Source organism: Scyliorhinus canicula, chromosome 3, assembly GCF_902713615.1.
Source record: "Scyliorhinus canicula chromosome 3, sScyCan1.1, whole genome shotgun sequence".
NCBI classification, from domain to species: Eukaryota; Metazoa; Chordata; class Chondrichthyes; order Carcharhiniformes; family Scyliorhinidae; genus Scyliorhinus; species Scyliorhinus canicula.
The window spans coordinates 18,876,651-18,890,949 of record NC_052148.1 but is presented as its reverse complement, the minus strand read 5'-3'; positions in this window follow the sequence as shown (position 1 = coordinate 18,890,949).

The window sequence follows — 14,299 nt, the reverse complement described above, 5'->3', positions numbered from 1 at the left end:
AGGTTAGGTACAGAATGAAGCTCCCGCTCAACTGTTCCATCAATCACTCCCTGGACCAGTACCACACGGGTTAAATAAGTGTGAAATTCCTTCTACATTATCCAATCAGACATTCCTAGAACAGATAATACATAGGTTAGATACACATCAAAGAGCTCTGTAAAGAACTCCATACTCTGCAATTAAATATTCCTAGGATAGATACAACACAGGTTAGATATATAGTAAGGCTCCCTCTATACTTCCCCATCAAACATTCCAAGAACAGGTACTACAAAAGCTAGAAAATAAATAAAAATCCACTGACGGTGTAGGTTAAATACGATCAGGTCAGGGATTGCATGAGTTAAAGTCAGTGCAAAACTCTTCTTACACTGATATATCAAGTACATTACCTCATCAAGTGTTCCAAGATAAAGTACAGCACAGGTTAGATGGAGAATAATGTTCTGTCCTATTCTGAATCAACACTGTAAATAGTCGGCCAATTATATTTCCCATATTATGTACTGTATTTCCTACTCTTTACTGGGACCACTCTAAATCTGAAAATAGTTTGCTAAGTTCCTTGTCACTTGTATTTTGCAAAACCCACTTTGTGAGCTCTGGTCTACGCAAACTTCAAACTTTTCATTATTCCACCCTTGGCATCTTATCTTACTGTGCTGATTTCCTTGCTTAGTTCCTTCCTGTCTCTCACTGGAATAAAACTGCAATCCTTCTCTAAAAATCTCTCATGGTCTTGAGAACATTTTCCTGTCAAATAGCCACACCCCCGTATCCTCCAGTATACTGCTTCGCCTTGGTGTACACTGCTTTGAGCTGAGTTGACCATATTCTTTGGTATGGGCTCCACACCTTTGCCTCCATAAGGAAAGCCATGATGTGGAGATGCCGGCGTTGGACTGGGGTGAGCACAGTAAGAAGTCTTACAACACCAGGTTAAAGTCCAACAGGTTTGTTTCAAACACTAGCTTTCGGAGCACTGCTCCTTCCTCAGGTGAATCAGAAGGAGCAGTGCTCCGAAAGCTACTGTTTGAAACAAACCTGTTGGACTTTAACCTGGTGTTGTAAGGCTTCTTACTGTCCATAAGGAAAGAAAGACAGAAAGACAATCCCAGGGTCTCACAGCCGATTACATTTTTTTGAAGTGTAAATAAATTTGCCATAGTCCCAGATGACCATAGGCTGCTTTCCCCTCTGAGGGGCAGAGCTGACTCCTGGTGATTTAACCAGAGGATCACCACACCTCAGGCGAGGAGCAAGGTTGAGAACATAGAACATAGAACATTACAGCGCAGTACGGGCCCTTCGGCCCTCGATTTTGCGCCGACCCGTGAAACCATCTGAAGCCTATCTGACCTACACTATTCCATTTTCATCCATATGTCTATCCAGTGACCACTATCCAGTGACCACTATCCAGCGAGGCCTTCAGGAATAACCTCAGCCGGCACTTTCACTGTATTCTGAAAATGATGTCCGTTGTAGACCCAGTGTTGTTTAGCTCAGTTGGCTGGATGGCTGGTTCGTGATGCAGAACGAAGTCGACACTGCAGGCTCAATTCCCAGTGCCAACCTATCTTCTTTGGGGACTTTGGTGCCTTTTATTTTAGACTCGTTGTGCATTTGGTAGACAGGGGAGTAGATATTAGATCTAGTCTCGAACCCTCCTTACAGAGGCCTGTTCCTATCATTCTCTGTGAGTGATCTTGGGACATTTTTCTACTTTCAAGAAGTTCTAATGGAATCGATTAGTTTTTGAATCCTGGACATAATCCTGCTGGAGGCCACTGACCACCAGGAACTGAAACAAAAGCAGAAGTTTCCAGAAAACCCCAGCAAGTCTGGCAGCAGCTGTGGAGAGAGGAACAGAGGTAATGTTTCGAGTCTGTATTACAAGGGTGCACGGTAGCGCAGTGGTTAGCATTGCTGTCTTATGGCACCGAGGACCCAGGTTCGATCCCAGCCCTGGGTTACTGTCCATGTGGATTTTGCGCATTCTCCCCGTGTCTGCGTGGGTCTCTCCCCCACCGCAAAGATGTGCAGGGTAGGTGGGTTGGCCACACTAAATTGCTGCTTCATTGGAATTGTTTTTTAAAGGAGTCTGTCAGCAAGATTGTCCGTTCCCCAATGCTGATTTTGTAATTGGGGATCAGGCGGAGAATCCTTTTTGACACCGAAATCAGGGGCGGTGCCTGTTTGATGAAGGTATCGTATGCTCCGCCCACTCCAAAACCGCGCCATCGCGGTGCGCGGAGCATGACGTCGGGACAGCCTCAGCGCATCACCTGAAGGCCTTCCCCCCGATGCTCCACCCCCAATGGGCCTGAGTTCACAATGGCGCGGTTCACTTCTGGTCTCAGCCATGCGGGAACACGACATGGGGGCTGCAGACTATGTCCAGCGCCGTCACAGTTGGGCGGGAGCCATGCCGCTGGCTGGGAGGGACTTCTGGGGACTGGCTGAGGGGACTGGTGGTCACTATCTGGCAGGTCGAGTCCACGCAAGGCCAGCGCCACGTTTTATGGCCCGCTGCAGGTCGTCAGCCTGTGCATGAGCGGCCACGGACCTGGCCATTCTTTGGCCGTTTATTTTGTGGAGGCCAGGGGTTTTATGTGGCGCGGCTGCTAGCCCCTCACTGGTCACAGCTTCGGTGAAGGGGCGTCGCCAATCTATTTCCATGCAAAATGCCATGGATCGTCCGCACTTAGCCTCAGAATCGGAGAATCTGGCACTGTTTTTCTTCAGAGCTGAAGAGAGGCAGGAATGTGGTGGTTTATGAAGCTGGGAAGTGGGAAAGGGGTTGCGTGCAGGAGTTGGAGGAGAATAGGTCAGGGATAGGCGGGAGCACAGGAGAGATAGACAAAGATGTCATGACACATGACAAGGGGAGTGTTAATAGTGGTATTAAAGTTTAGGAACTCAATTGTAAATGTACTTAGTCTTTGGATTGGAGCCTTTAATGAGGCGGTCCATTGATCTAATCAGATGGTCTATAATCCTCACAGCACCCATGCATGTTGCAGTCACCACTCTCTCTCTCTATCTCTCAGCCACTGACTATACTGTCTGATAGTCATTTGATCTGTAACCCATTGTTTTTCCTAACTCTTCCTATCTACCTAATTCCCACTCACACACTCATTATTCTGTACCATGCTCCCATGCAGGCAGTCATTGTTATCTCTAAATCTCATTACTCATTCTGTAACCCTCTCTTGGAGTCATTATTCTTTATGTGATCTCACCTTCCCTGGGTGTCCATTGTTCTGACCGCGTTGTGAAAGCCACAATTACCATTGACTTAAGTCAGGCGTTGCACAGAAGTGTGAATATGTTATATTGATGTAGGTCAATGAAACAAAGGGAGGTTTTGTGAGATACAGCGTTCTTTGAAATTGAAGACCTACAACCTTGGAGTGTAAGAAATCACTTAACCTCTTCGTGGGTAATGTTCAGGTGACGATTTGGGCTTTCGGTGATCTCTTAAAAATATAACATTTGTCATCGTTACTGAGAGATTAATCGAAAGGGAGAGAGAGAGGGGGGGGGGGGATGCTGAGAGGTATCGTGTGACACACAGAGAGTGGCAGATGCAGAGACATTGAAATGCAGAGTGATCGACGGACGCTGAAGGAGGTTGAAAATAGAGGTTGCACCAAGAGAGGGAGACACTGAGAGGCAAACTGGAGCAGGAGCAGAAAGACAATGAGACAGGCTGAGCGACCAACTGAGATTGAGAGACAGGAACAGAGAGAGAGAGAGAGAATCACTGAGACAGACACTGAAAGGAAACTAGAGACTGAAAGACAGAGCGAGAAATAAACTGACAGAAAGCCTCGGAGACACAGTTTTTAAACTGTGCAAGGGAATGTTGTGTGAGTTTAAAAACTGGTCCTCCAGAAACAGACAGGGAAAGAGGACAGAGATAATTATGAAACACAAAGACTAATTGACTCTGAGATATTGATGCACAGACAGGCAATGGGAGATAAAGATTCTGAGACATTGCCCGATGTTGAAATGGAGACATTGACAAAGATACTGAGGCAAAGATACACTGTGATATTGGGAAATAGAGAAAGGCAGTGAGAGAAATAAAGTGGCGATTTTAATTAACCCTCTCAGTGGAAAACCAATAAGTTAGTCACAGGCTAGACACCACTCCCAATTTTACTTTCCACCATCCTCCGTGACAAATAATATCGGGCAGGGGGTGTAAAACAACAATGAGCGATTGAGAGACAAAGGAAGAAACTGAGACGAGGTGATAGGGAAGCTGATCGAGCAGGACTAGGGCAGTGAGAAACTGTGTCAAAACTGAGAGATAGATTGTGACACCAAGACCTCTGACAGCAAGGATCAGGTTTAACTGCGCCAAGCTTCTCCCCTATTTCCTCATGGTCTAAACTGGAGACATCGCTCAAGGTGAAGTCTGACCACAGAACTGCACACTTTAGTTGCAACTTCCTGCGACTTTTAACCTGCTGTTATGGTGATGGGCCCCAGTTCTAAATTGGTACACAGTTTAACGAACACCTCGATTTTAACAGATTCGTGTTTGGTTTCAAGTGCCTCAATATCCTCCTCGACCTCTATATGCCTGATAAGCGCTGGATTCTCCCGTCACCCAGCTACGTGTTTCTCAGCAGCGTACCATTCACTGGAAGCGGGATTCTCTCCTCTCGTCACTTCTCAGTGGGATTTCCCATTGTAGTTACCCCACGCTGCCAGGAAACCTTTGGGCAGAGGCGTGCCACTGGTGGGAAAATCGGGCGCGATTCACCGATCACGGGACTAAGTGTCCGCGCCGTCGTGAACGCCGTCGTGTTTCATGACGGCATGAAACGGGCACGGGCAGTAGCGATTCTGGTCCCCATAGGGGGCCAGCACGGCGCTGGAGCGGTTCATGCCTTACATAGGTGGATTGGCCATGATAAATTGCCCTTAGTGTCCAAAGTTGCCCTCAGTGTTGGGTGGGGTTACTGGGTTATGGTGATAGGATGGAGGTGTTGAACTTGGGTAGGGTGCTCTTTCCAAGAACCGGTGCAGACTCGATGGGCCGAATGGCCTCCTTCTGCACTGTAAATTCTATGATCTATGATCCTGGCGTGGACTGGGGGCAGTGGCAACCCACGCATGCGCAGTGGCAAAGCGCCAACCGATGCATGCGCGGTAGACTCACGGAACGCTCCGGCCCCAACGCAACATGGTGTGGGGTTCTGGGGCCGGAAGCGCAACAAAGTAGGCCGGGGAGGGGAGAGGCCAGCCCCTCCTCCTCGGTGAATGAGCGCTTTTCCCCACCCCGACCCTATGCGCAGAGTTCCCTCCGGCTGCGGGCAGGTGTGAACGGCGCCGGCGGGTCTCTGCCGTTTCCGCGTGGCTGCTCGGCCCATCAAGGCCGGAGAATCGGCGGCCTGGCCCCAGACAGCGGTCCACGACCGGCACCACGCCAAACGCAGCGGCGCAAATGGCGCCGATTCTCTGCTCCTCGGAAAACTGCCTGCCGGCACCGCGGGAAAAATGGCGCAAACGGCGATTCTCCCGTACCTCGCGGCATGGGAGAATCGCGCCCAGTGAATCGCAGCGGCTGGATAATTCTGGCCAAGGTTTCTAAATTGCTTGGCTCCTGGAAGTAACAAGGATTAGAACATCAACAACATGTTGTCTTTATGCAGCACCCTTTAATGTAGTGGCTCATTTCAAGATGCTTCACAGGAGCTTCATCAAACAGACATTGAAACCAAGCCACATGAATGGAGAGCATCTAGTCATTTGCTTTTAGCTCCATTATCAAGATGGGTTTCACCAGGTAGAGAGGGGGAGAGATTTAGGAAGGGGATTCCAGAGTTTAGGGCCCAGGCATTGCTGCAATGGTGGAGCAATTCAAATTGGGAATACATAAAAGGCCACAATTAGCATAACCCCTATCAAACACAGGGTGGAACAACTTCAATACGAGTTCCTTTTTAAAAATTTTTATAAATTTAGAGTATCCAATTCTTTTTGTTTCTAATTAAGGGGCAATTTAGCATGGCCAATTCACCTACCCTGCACATCTTTTTTAGATTGTGGGGGGTGTGACCCACGCTGACACGGGAAGAATGTGCAAACTCCACACGGACTGTGACTCGGGGCTGGGGTCGAACCTGGGTCCTCTGTGCTGTGAGGCAGCATTGCTAAACACTACACCACCATGCCACCTCACTTTAATACCAATTCCGATAGGTTATATATAAATCTATCTCTGTCTCTGTCTCCCTCCCATACACTATTCTGTCTGAGCTCGTTCATATGTTACTCCTTTTGTAATTCTCTCCGATATTGTTCTGCATGTAACTTTCTTCCATTTTGTCAGCATGTTCCTCCCAGACACTGTCCCACATTTAATGAACCCCAACATTATTCGATCAATAAGTCTCTGATATATTAATATTTCTGTCACTTTCTCTTAAATTATTCTGCCTATTATTTTCAGAAGAAAGATGTTTCACCCACAGGATGTCCAACAGCGCATTAGTGATAATTAAATACTTTTGATGTGTGATCACTGCTGTTGTGTAAGAAAAACAAGTTAATTGATGCACAGGATGGTCCTACAAATAACAATGAGATAAATTACCCAATAATCATGTTTTCGGCAGCATTATTGGCCAGGACACAAGTGGAACTTCCTTGGAATCTTTTGCATCCATTTGAGAGGGGAGGTGGACCTTCAGTTTAACCTCTCAGCCATAATGTGGCATAACCCACCAGCTGTGCTCCTTCAGTACTGTACTGAAGTGTGAGCCTAGATTATAAGATCAGTTTCCAGGAACAGGATTCAAACCATCCAACTCGGAGACAGGAGTGCTGCCTTCGAGCAAGGCTACCATAGGATCAGATGATAGTAAACAAACAGTGGTCATGAAAGGTGCCTGATACAAGGAACCTATCATGATGTTTGAGATCCTTGAGCGTACCTGTTAAGAAATGCATACATGTAGTATTTGTCCAAAATGGGATGCATACCATTTCCTTATAGGCCCACGTCCAACTTAACAAATGTGAAAGAGCCAAGGTTGAGAAACAATGAGGGTGCTTCGGGTATTTCAAGAAGTTAACCAATTAAAACAATTCAACCCACCATGTTACAGCGCTGTTTAATTCCCTCCCCCCCGTCCAATCTGCATCACGCTGTGTATTATGCCATTGTTTCTCTTGGTAAAGAAGATGGAAAATGGAAGTATTGGAAAGGGCTACAGCCAAAATATTTCACAGGTTATTCTGTGTAAAATTCCTCACTTCTCACTCCATAAGATCTACCACTATGAACAGAAGCTTTTGATCTCCATATGGCGATTGGTATCTCTTTTGGAGGATCCGTGCAGACTTGATGGGACAAACGGCCTCCTTCTGCAGATGCTATGATTCTATGAGTTGCTACAGGAGCGATATCGCAGAGCTGGCTCGCAATGGTTCTAATACGAGGGTGGAAGTTTATCTCAGGGACATTCTGCTTTTGAACAGACTGGCTTCATCTCAAACTGTTGCTTAGAAGAGGGATGGTGTTGGAGTTGGGGCCAAAAACAAGAGCTTCAGTTTTCCCATTACTTAATTGGATTGCTACTCATCCAGTGCTAGAAGTCTGATAGGTTAGCAATAGTGGAGGTGTTAGGAAGAAATGGCAAGGCAGAGCTGGGGGTCAGTGGTGTACATTGAAAACTAGCACTGTGCCTTTGGAGGATGTCAGCAAGGGCAGCATGTAGATGAGAAATAGGAGGGGATTAAGGAGCGATCCTTGGAGGGACATCAGAAGAAGTAGTACAGAAGCAGAATGAGGAGCCATTAAAAGTGATTCTCTGGCAACAATTAGTTAGATGAGAATGAAACCCAATGGGAGCAGTCCCTCTCAGATGGACAATAGCAGGGAGGCGTGTGAGGAAGACGATACGGCCAACCGACTCCAAGATGACAGACAGGGTGAGAAGGACGAGACGTGAAGGTTTACTTCCCTCTTTAAGACACTCCTCAAAATCTACGTCTTTGACCAAGGTCTCGGTCGTGTCCTTATGGGGGTTGGCATCAAATTTTGTTTGACAATGCTCCAGTAAACTTATATTCATGGAAGGCAGACTGTAATTATTTGCTTTAACCAGTCAGAAATCACTTGAAGTATTCTACTGGGAAAGTAAGCAGTCGTGCATCTCAATTAAAATTTTGCTTCATTAATAAGCAATATTTAAACACCTCCTCCCAATCTAAATGGCAAACAATCATGATCATGGAATTGTATAATCTCCTCGCATTTAATATTATTGCACCAATTAAGAACCTTCCTGGTATGTGTTAACACTTCACTTGTCCAAACCAGGTCAATAGATTAGTAAACTAACATGCATTGCGAAAAACATCATTACTCAGACCCGTGTTGTTGGTTGAGCAGTTTGCAGTGGTGAAAACAAGTTTTAGCTTATGTAATTTCTGTTCTCTTTCACTCTTTCCAATATTAAAAACCCTTCTGATAATTAATATAATCAGCTCCTCTCTCTGATATTGAAATGATGCCCTTGCCAATGATTAATAATTCACAAGTATTATTACATGTTGCTGTTAATGATCCACTTTTTTCATTAATTAACCACAACTGGTGCTGTCAGATTTGTAAGTAATATTAGCATATCAAAACTATACATTATTAATGATAAAAAAATCTTTATTAATACTAATTATAATCATGTGTGCGGATTTTCAGTTTCCGCAGGCAGAAAGGTTGGAATTCTGGAATGCAATCCTCGAAAGATCAGTAAAATTCCCCGGCACGTAAAATGGAGTTCAATTTATCTAGTCACATTTAAACCAGCAGCCCTGACTACCAACGGTTGGAATTGCAGAATGCAATCCCCAAAACATCAATAAAAATCTCAAGCAAAAACGGAAAATGTTAAAATGACTTATCTGATGCAAACTAACATCTTCGAATGTGCTTTATGGCTTGATCATGGCTGCAGCCGTCACGTTTAGCAAGAGCTGTTGAGAGATGCATTCCTGGGTATATCAGGTAAACAAGCAAAGTGGAGAAATGAACGGGCGCATCTACGTATACAGACCGTACTGGAAACACACAGCAGGCCAGGCAGTATCTGTGGGGAGAGAAGCAGAGTTAACACTTCAGGACGACGACCCCATGTTCGGAAATTGCTCTGACAGCACAGCACTGTCTCAGTACTGCACCAAACTATCAGACCACGTTTGGTGTTCAGGTCACTAAATGGGACAATTGAACCACAACCTCCTGCTTCAGATGCAGGCATCAAGGCTGACACCTTTGACAAGAGGCCAATGTTTTTCAATTCACCTGTGCAGTATATGTTTATATAGTGGCTTCACAACCTTAGCAACCTCAGCCTGAATAGGTTGATTTAATATTTTTCCCCAGATATTTAGTCATGAAATTTGTAAAAAAAAAAGTACTTTCCAAAACATTTTAAATTGAATATTACAGGAAGTGCAATAAAATTCAGATTTTCATCCATGCAGCGTGTTTCGCTCTGAAATGTCTCAATGCAATTTCAGTACTCTTGATGTTTACAATATGCATTCCATGTCATGCATACATTCTGAGGCGTTCTACACAGTTTCCAACCCCTCGCTGTATTATGGCAGAGATACGTTTAGATAGCGAATTCTCTCCACCGCCGTTCTGTAGTGGCTGTCTCAATCTTTCAGTGCCATGTTCAACACTCAGTCGAGGACCTTGGTGTGTGCCACTCTGCAATGCTTGATCGTGGACAACCTATTACATTGGAGGATCAGCAGGTTTCAGACGGACCATCTGAATAGGTCATTTAATTTTTCTCTTCGCAAAAATATATTTTAGTCGTAAAATATCTGAAAGAACATTACAAACACTTCAAAATGGCCATCACACAAAGTGCAATAATATTTAATGTTTGTCTCAGTGTGTATCCTGGGAACAGCCCTTAAAGCATGCAGCTGCTCAGGATGAACCTCGACAAAAACTACCTCACCTCTCTCCAGACCTTCTTTGCAAAGGCACATTCCACAAGGAGGTGGACAACAGACTCCTGCGCACCACAGTCAACTAGAGGGCAAAGTGCAGATGGTGTGTGACTCTGGGCGTGTGGGAAAGATCTGACAGGGGAAGGCCTTTCTTAGTTGTGTTTGATCACAGCAAGCCAGGTTAGATTAGAAACGAGACTTACATTTATGGAGTATTCAGCACGATCTCAGGATATGCTCAAGCACTTTACAGTCAATGTGGTACTTTTGAAGTGTAGCCACTCTTTTAATCTCAGAGATTCTGCAGCCAAGTTGCTCATCACAAGGTCTTACGAACAGAATGTGAGAATGACCAGACAATTTGATTTTTTGTGATGTTACTTTTTGAATCATGTCGTAGATCCTTTTATATTGATTAGAAAGAACAGACGGGGCTTTGGTTTAAAGTGTGACCCAAAGGACCGCATCTCTGACAATGGTGCCATTCCCTCAGTCCTGCACTGAAGTGTTAACCTAGGTTGTGTCCTCAAAGTCACTCGAATGGGACTTGAACTCGCCATCTCTTGACACAGAGGTAAGAGTCAAGGCTGTCAACTTTGAAAAGAAGCTGCACAACATCAGAAAACTGTCCCATCACTATGTTAACTCTCCCGTCATTTGGATCGTTGTCAGCCGTTTCTGTGAAACAAAGTAAACGTGCGTACAAATTCAACTTCTTCATTTCTGTTCTTCTCCCACTGCACTGCTGGCCACCCTGCATTTCTGCAGCTCTATCCTCATGTTAATGGAGATCTTTATGACTCCTGTCGTAGTTCGAGACCAAGCAAGGAGAGCCCCGAGGCAACAGGACAGGTAGATAACGTGGTTAAGAAGACATATGAGATACTTGCCTTTATCAACCGAGGCGTAAAATATATGAGCAGTGAGGTTATGATGCAGCTGTATAAGTCCCACATTAGGACACAACTAGAGTACTGTGTGCAGTTCTGGTCACCACACTATAGGAAGGATGTGATTGCAACAGAGAGGGTGCAGAGAACATTCACCAGGATGTTGCCTAGGTTGGAACGTTTAGGCTATGAAGAGAGGCTGGTTAGGTTGGGGTTGTTTTCTTTGGAGCAGAGAAGGCTGAGGGGGGGGGGGGGGGGGGGACCTGGTTGAGGTGTACAAAATTATGAGGGACAAAGACAGGGCAGGTAGGGAAAAAAAATTCCCTTTGGTGGAGGGGTCAATAACCAGGGGACATGGATTTAAAGTAAGGGACAAGAGATTTAGAGGGGATTTGAGGACAATCCTTTCCACTCAGAGGATGATTGGAATCTGGAACTCACTGCCTGAAAGGGTGGTAGAGGAAGGAAACCCTCACAAAATTTAAGAAGCATTTTAGATGCGAACCTTAGACACCACAGCGTACAAGGCTACGGACCATGTGCTGGAAAATGCGATTAGAATACTTGGGTGCTTCATGGCTGGCACAGACATGATGGACAGAAGGGCCTCTTTCTGTGATGTAAAACCATGAATCTATGACTAAGTTGGTGTGGGTGCAGTGGTTATATTGGCAAACTCATAAAGCAGAGATAATAAAAACAGAAACGCTAGAAGATCTGAGCAGGTCTGGCAGCATCTGGGGAGAGAGAGACACAGAGTTAACATTAACATAACAGTATGCTTTTTCTTCAGAGGACTGGATTCATAATCCACAGAATGGGAAATTTAGAAATATCGGGCAATTTTCACTGACCGCTTCAGGTCAGGAATCTTAAGCTGAAATGTTGGTTTTGCCACCATTTAGTACACAATGATCTTGGTGAAGGGATTGAAGCCTGCACCAGACCAGCTTGTTAAAGAATTGATTTCCAATTCAAATGGAAATTTCAACCAATGCCCGCTGCTAATAGTGACCAGCTGTTCAGGACTAAGCAGGAGTTAGCATTCCTTAAAGGGATGCTCACCGTATCAAGACAATTGCTGCTGAAACTGTGAAGAGGAGCAGAGAAACACGTTGGGAGGCTTTCTGTGACAATTGACATTTATTGTAGAAATTCTCTGAGAATTTCACCTAAAATGAGGAAGCGCTTGTAGTCATCACCAGGAAAAATAGAGATTTCACTCATGGACATCTTGCTACAGGGTCCCTCCTGACCTAGATGAGGAATAGGAGGCCAGGAAATGCAGGGCAGTGCCAGATCCTGCAGGAGAGAGAGAGAGAGAGAGAGAGAGAGGGAAGGAGGGTGAGGAGGAAGGGATGGCAAGCTTCCCTTCGATGGGTACAGGGAATCTCTCCTGTTCAGCACAATCTCCCACCAGGACCTCCAGGTCACATCTGAGAAGTTGTGCACCTCTAACTCAGTCCCTGAGCTGTCCCAAAATATATCGTCATGTGCTAGTCAACGCACTCCACACCTTCATTGAAAGCGAGTGTAAGGAACTCACATAAACTGTCCCACGAGAAACTCTTCATGCAACCACTCAAGTTCTAAAACCTGTGAGACAACCCCGGGAAGGTTCAAATTATAGTAATGAGCAATTAGCACCAAAATTGTGTGCTAAATCTTATATTACAAAACAGGCTCATCTTATTAACGTTGCACTGATTTGGTGCCTGTTATCACCTGTTGGCCAAAATAATCCACTTCAAACCTGGAAATAAAACCGTTAAAGTGATCACGAAACTGCTGAGTGTCACCAAAGATTCACAAAGGGCGGCACGATAGCACAGTGGTGAGGACTGTTGCTTCAGAGTGCCAGGGACCCGGGCTCAATTCCTGCCGTGGGTAACTGTTTGTGCGGAGTCTGCACGTACTCCTCGCGTCTGCATGGGTTTCCTTCGTGTGCTCCGGTTTCCTCCCACAAGTTCCGAAAGACGTGCTTGATAGGTGAATTGGACATTCTGAATTCTCTCTCAGTGTACTTAAACAGGCGCCAGAGTGTGGCAATGAGGGGATTTTCACAGTGACTTCATTGCAGTGTTAATGTAGGTCTACTTGTGACACAAATAAAGGTTATTATTATTATTATTGTTGTGACGTCCTTTTTTGACAAGAGAATCTGTTGTCCATACTCAGGCTGGGTCCATTTGTGTATCAAGCTTCACCTTGAATTGTAGCATCTAATATTTCACGTACTCTGTCTTAAAAGACTTAATGGTCACTTGGAAGTAGAGAACATGAATTGCTGAGACCTGCTGTTGAAGTTTTTTTATTTTGCACTGATCAGGACAGATGGAAGAATGCCAAATTTCAAAGGGGACAATAATTTATTTTGCATGAGAAAAGGGGGCTGGCAAGTCAGCTCTGATTGGTCAAGACATTCGCAGGGTGAATGTGCCAGGAAGCTATTCATAGAATTATACAGTACAAAAGGGTTATGGTGTTCGGGCCGGAAAGTGGAGCTGAGTCCACAAAAGATCAGCCATGATCTAATTGAATGGCGGAGCAGGCTCGAGGGGCCAGATGGCTTACTCCTGTTCCTAGTTCTTATGTTCTTATGTAAAAGAGGCCCTTCAGCCCATCAAGCCTGCACCTACAAAAAACTACTCTAATCCAGACTTATCCCACTTCCCAGCACTTGGCTCAAAGCCTTGAATGTTATGAAATTTCCAGTACTCATCCAAATACTTTTTAAAGATTGTGCGGTTTCCTGCCTCAACTACGGTCCCAGGCAATGTGCATTCCAGATTGCCCGTTTCCCCAGATTCCCTCTTGACCCCGAAGCTTTATTATTTAAATAAAAAGGTGCCAATGATTAGGTAGCATTTGCTAAACAATCCTCAGTATGCTATGAATTATACAGCAACTAATTCAAGATTATAATAGACCATAAAATATAGGAGCAGAATTAGGCCGTCCAGCCCATCAAATGTTCTCTGCCATTCAATCATGACTGATATGTTTCTCATCCCCATTCTCCTGCCTTCCCCCCCATAACCCCTGATTAATCAAGAACCTATCTATCTCTATCTTAAAGACACTCAGTGACTTGGCCTCCACAGCCTTCTGCGGCAATGAGTTCAGTCAGGCTGGTCAATGTAGCTCACTTATGCTTGCCATAAGCCACATATATTCGCATGGAGGAACCTGTCCTTAGCAGGCAAAAGAAATATGTCCAGAAATTGCACATCTTTGAATAAACAAAAGCTTGGGGGAACAATAGCTATGGCAAAGTCTCGACCAATTAGAGCTGACTTACCAGCCAATCAGCAACCCTTCTCTCGTGCAGTATAAATTGTTTCGCCCTTTGAAATTTGTCATTCTTGCATCTGTCCTGAGTGTAAGATGAAAAGCTTCTACAG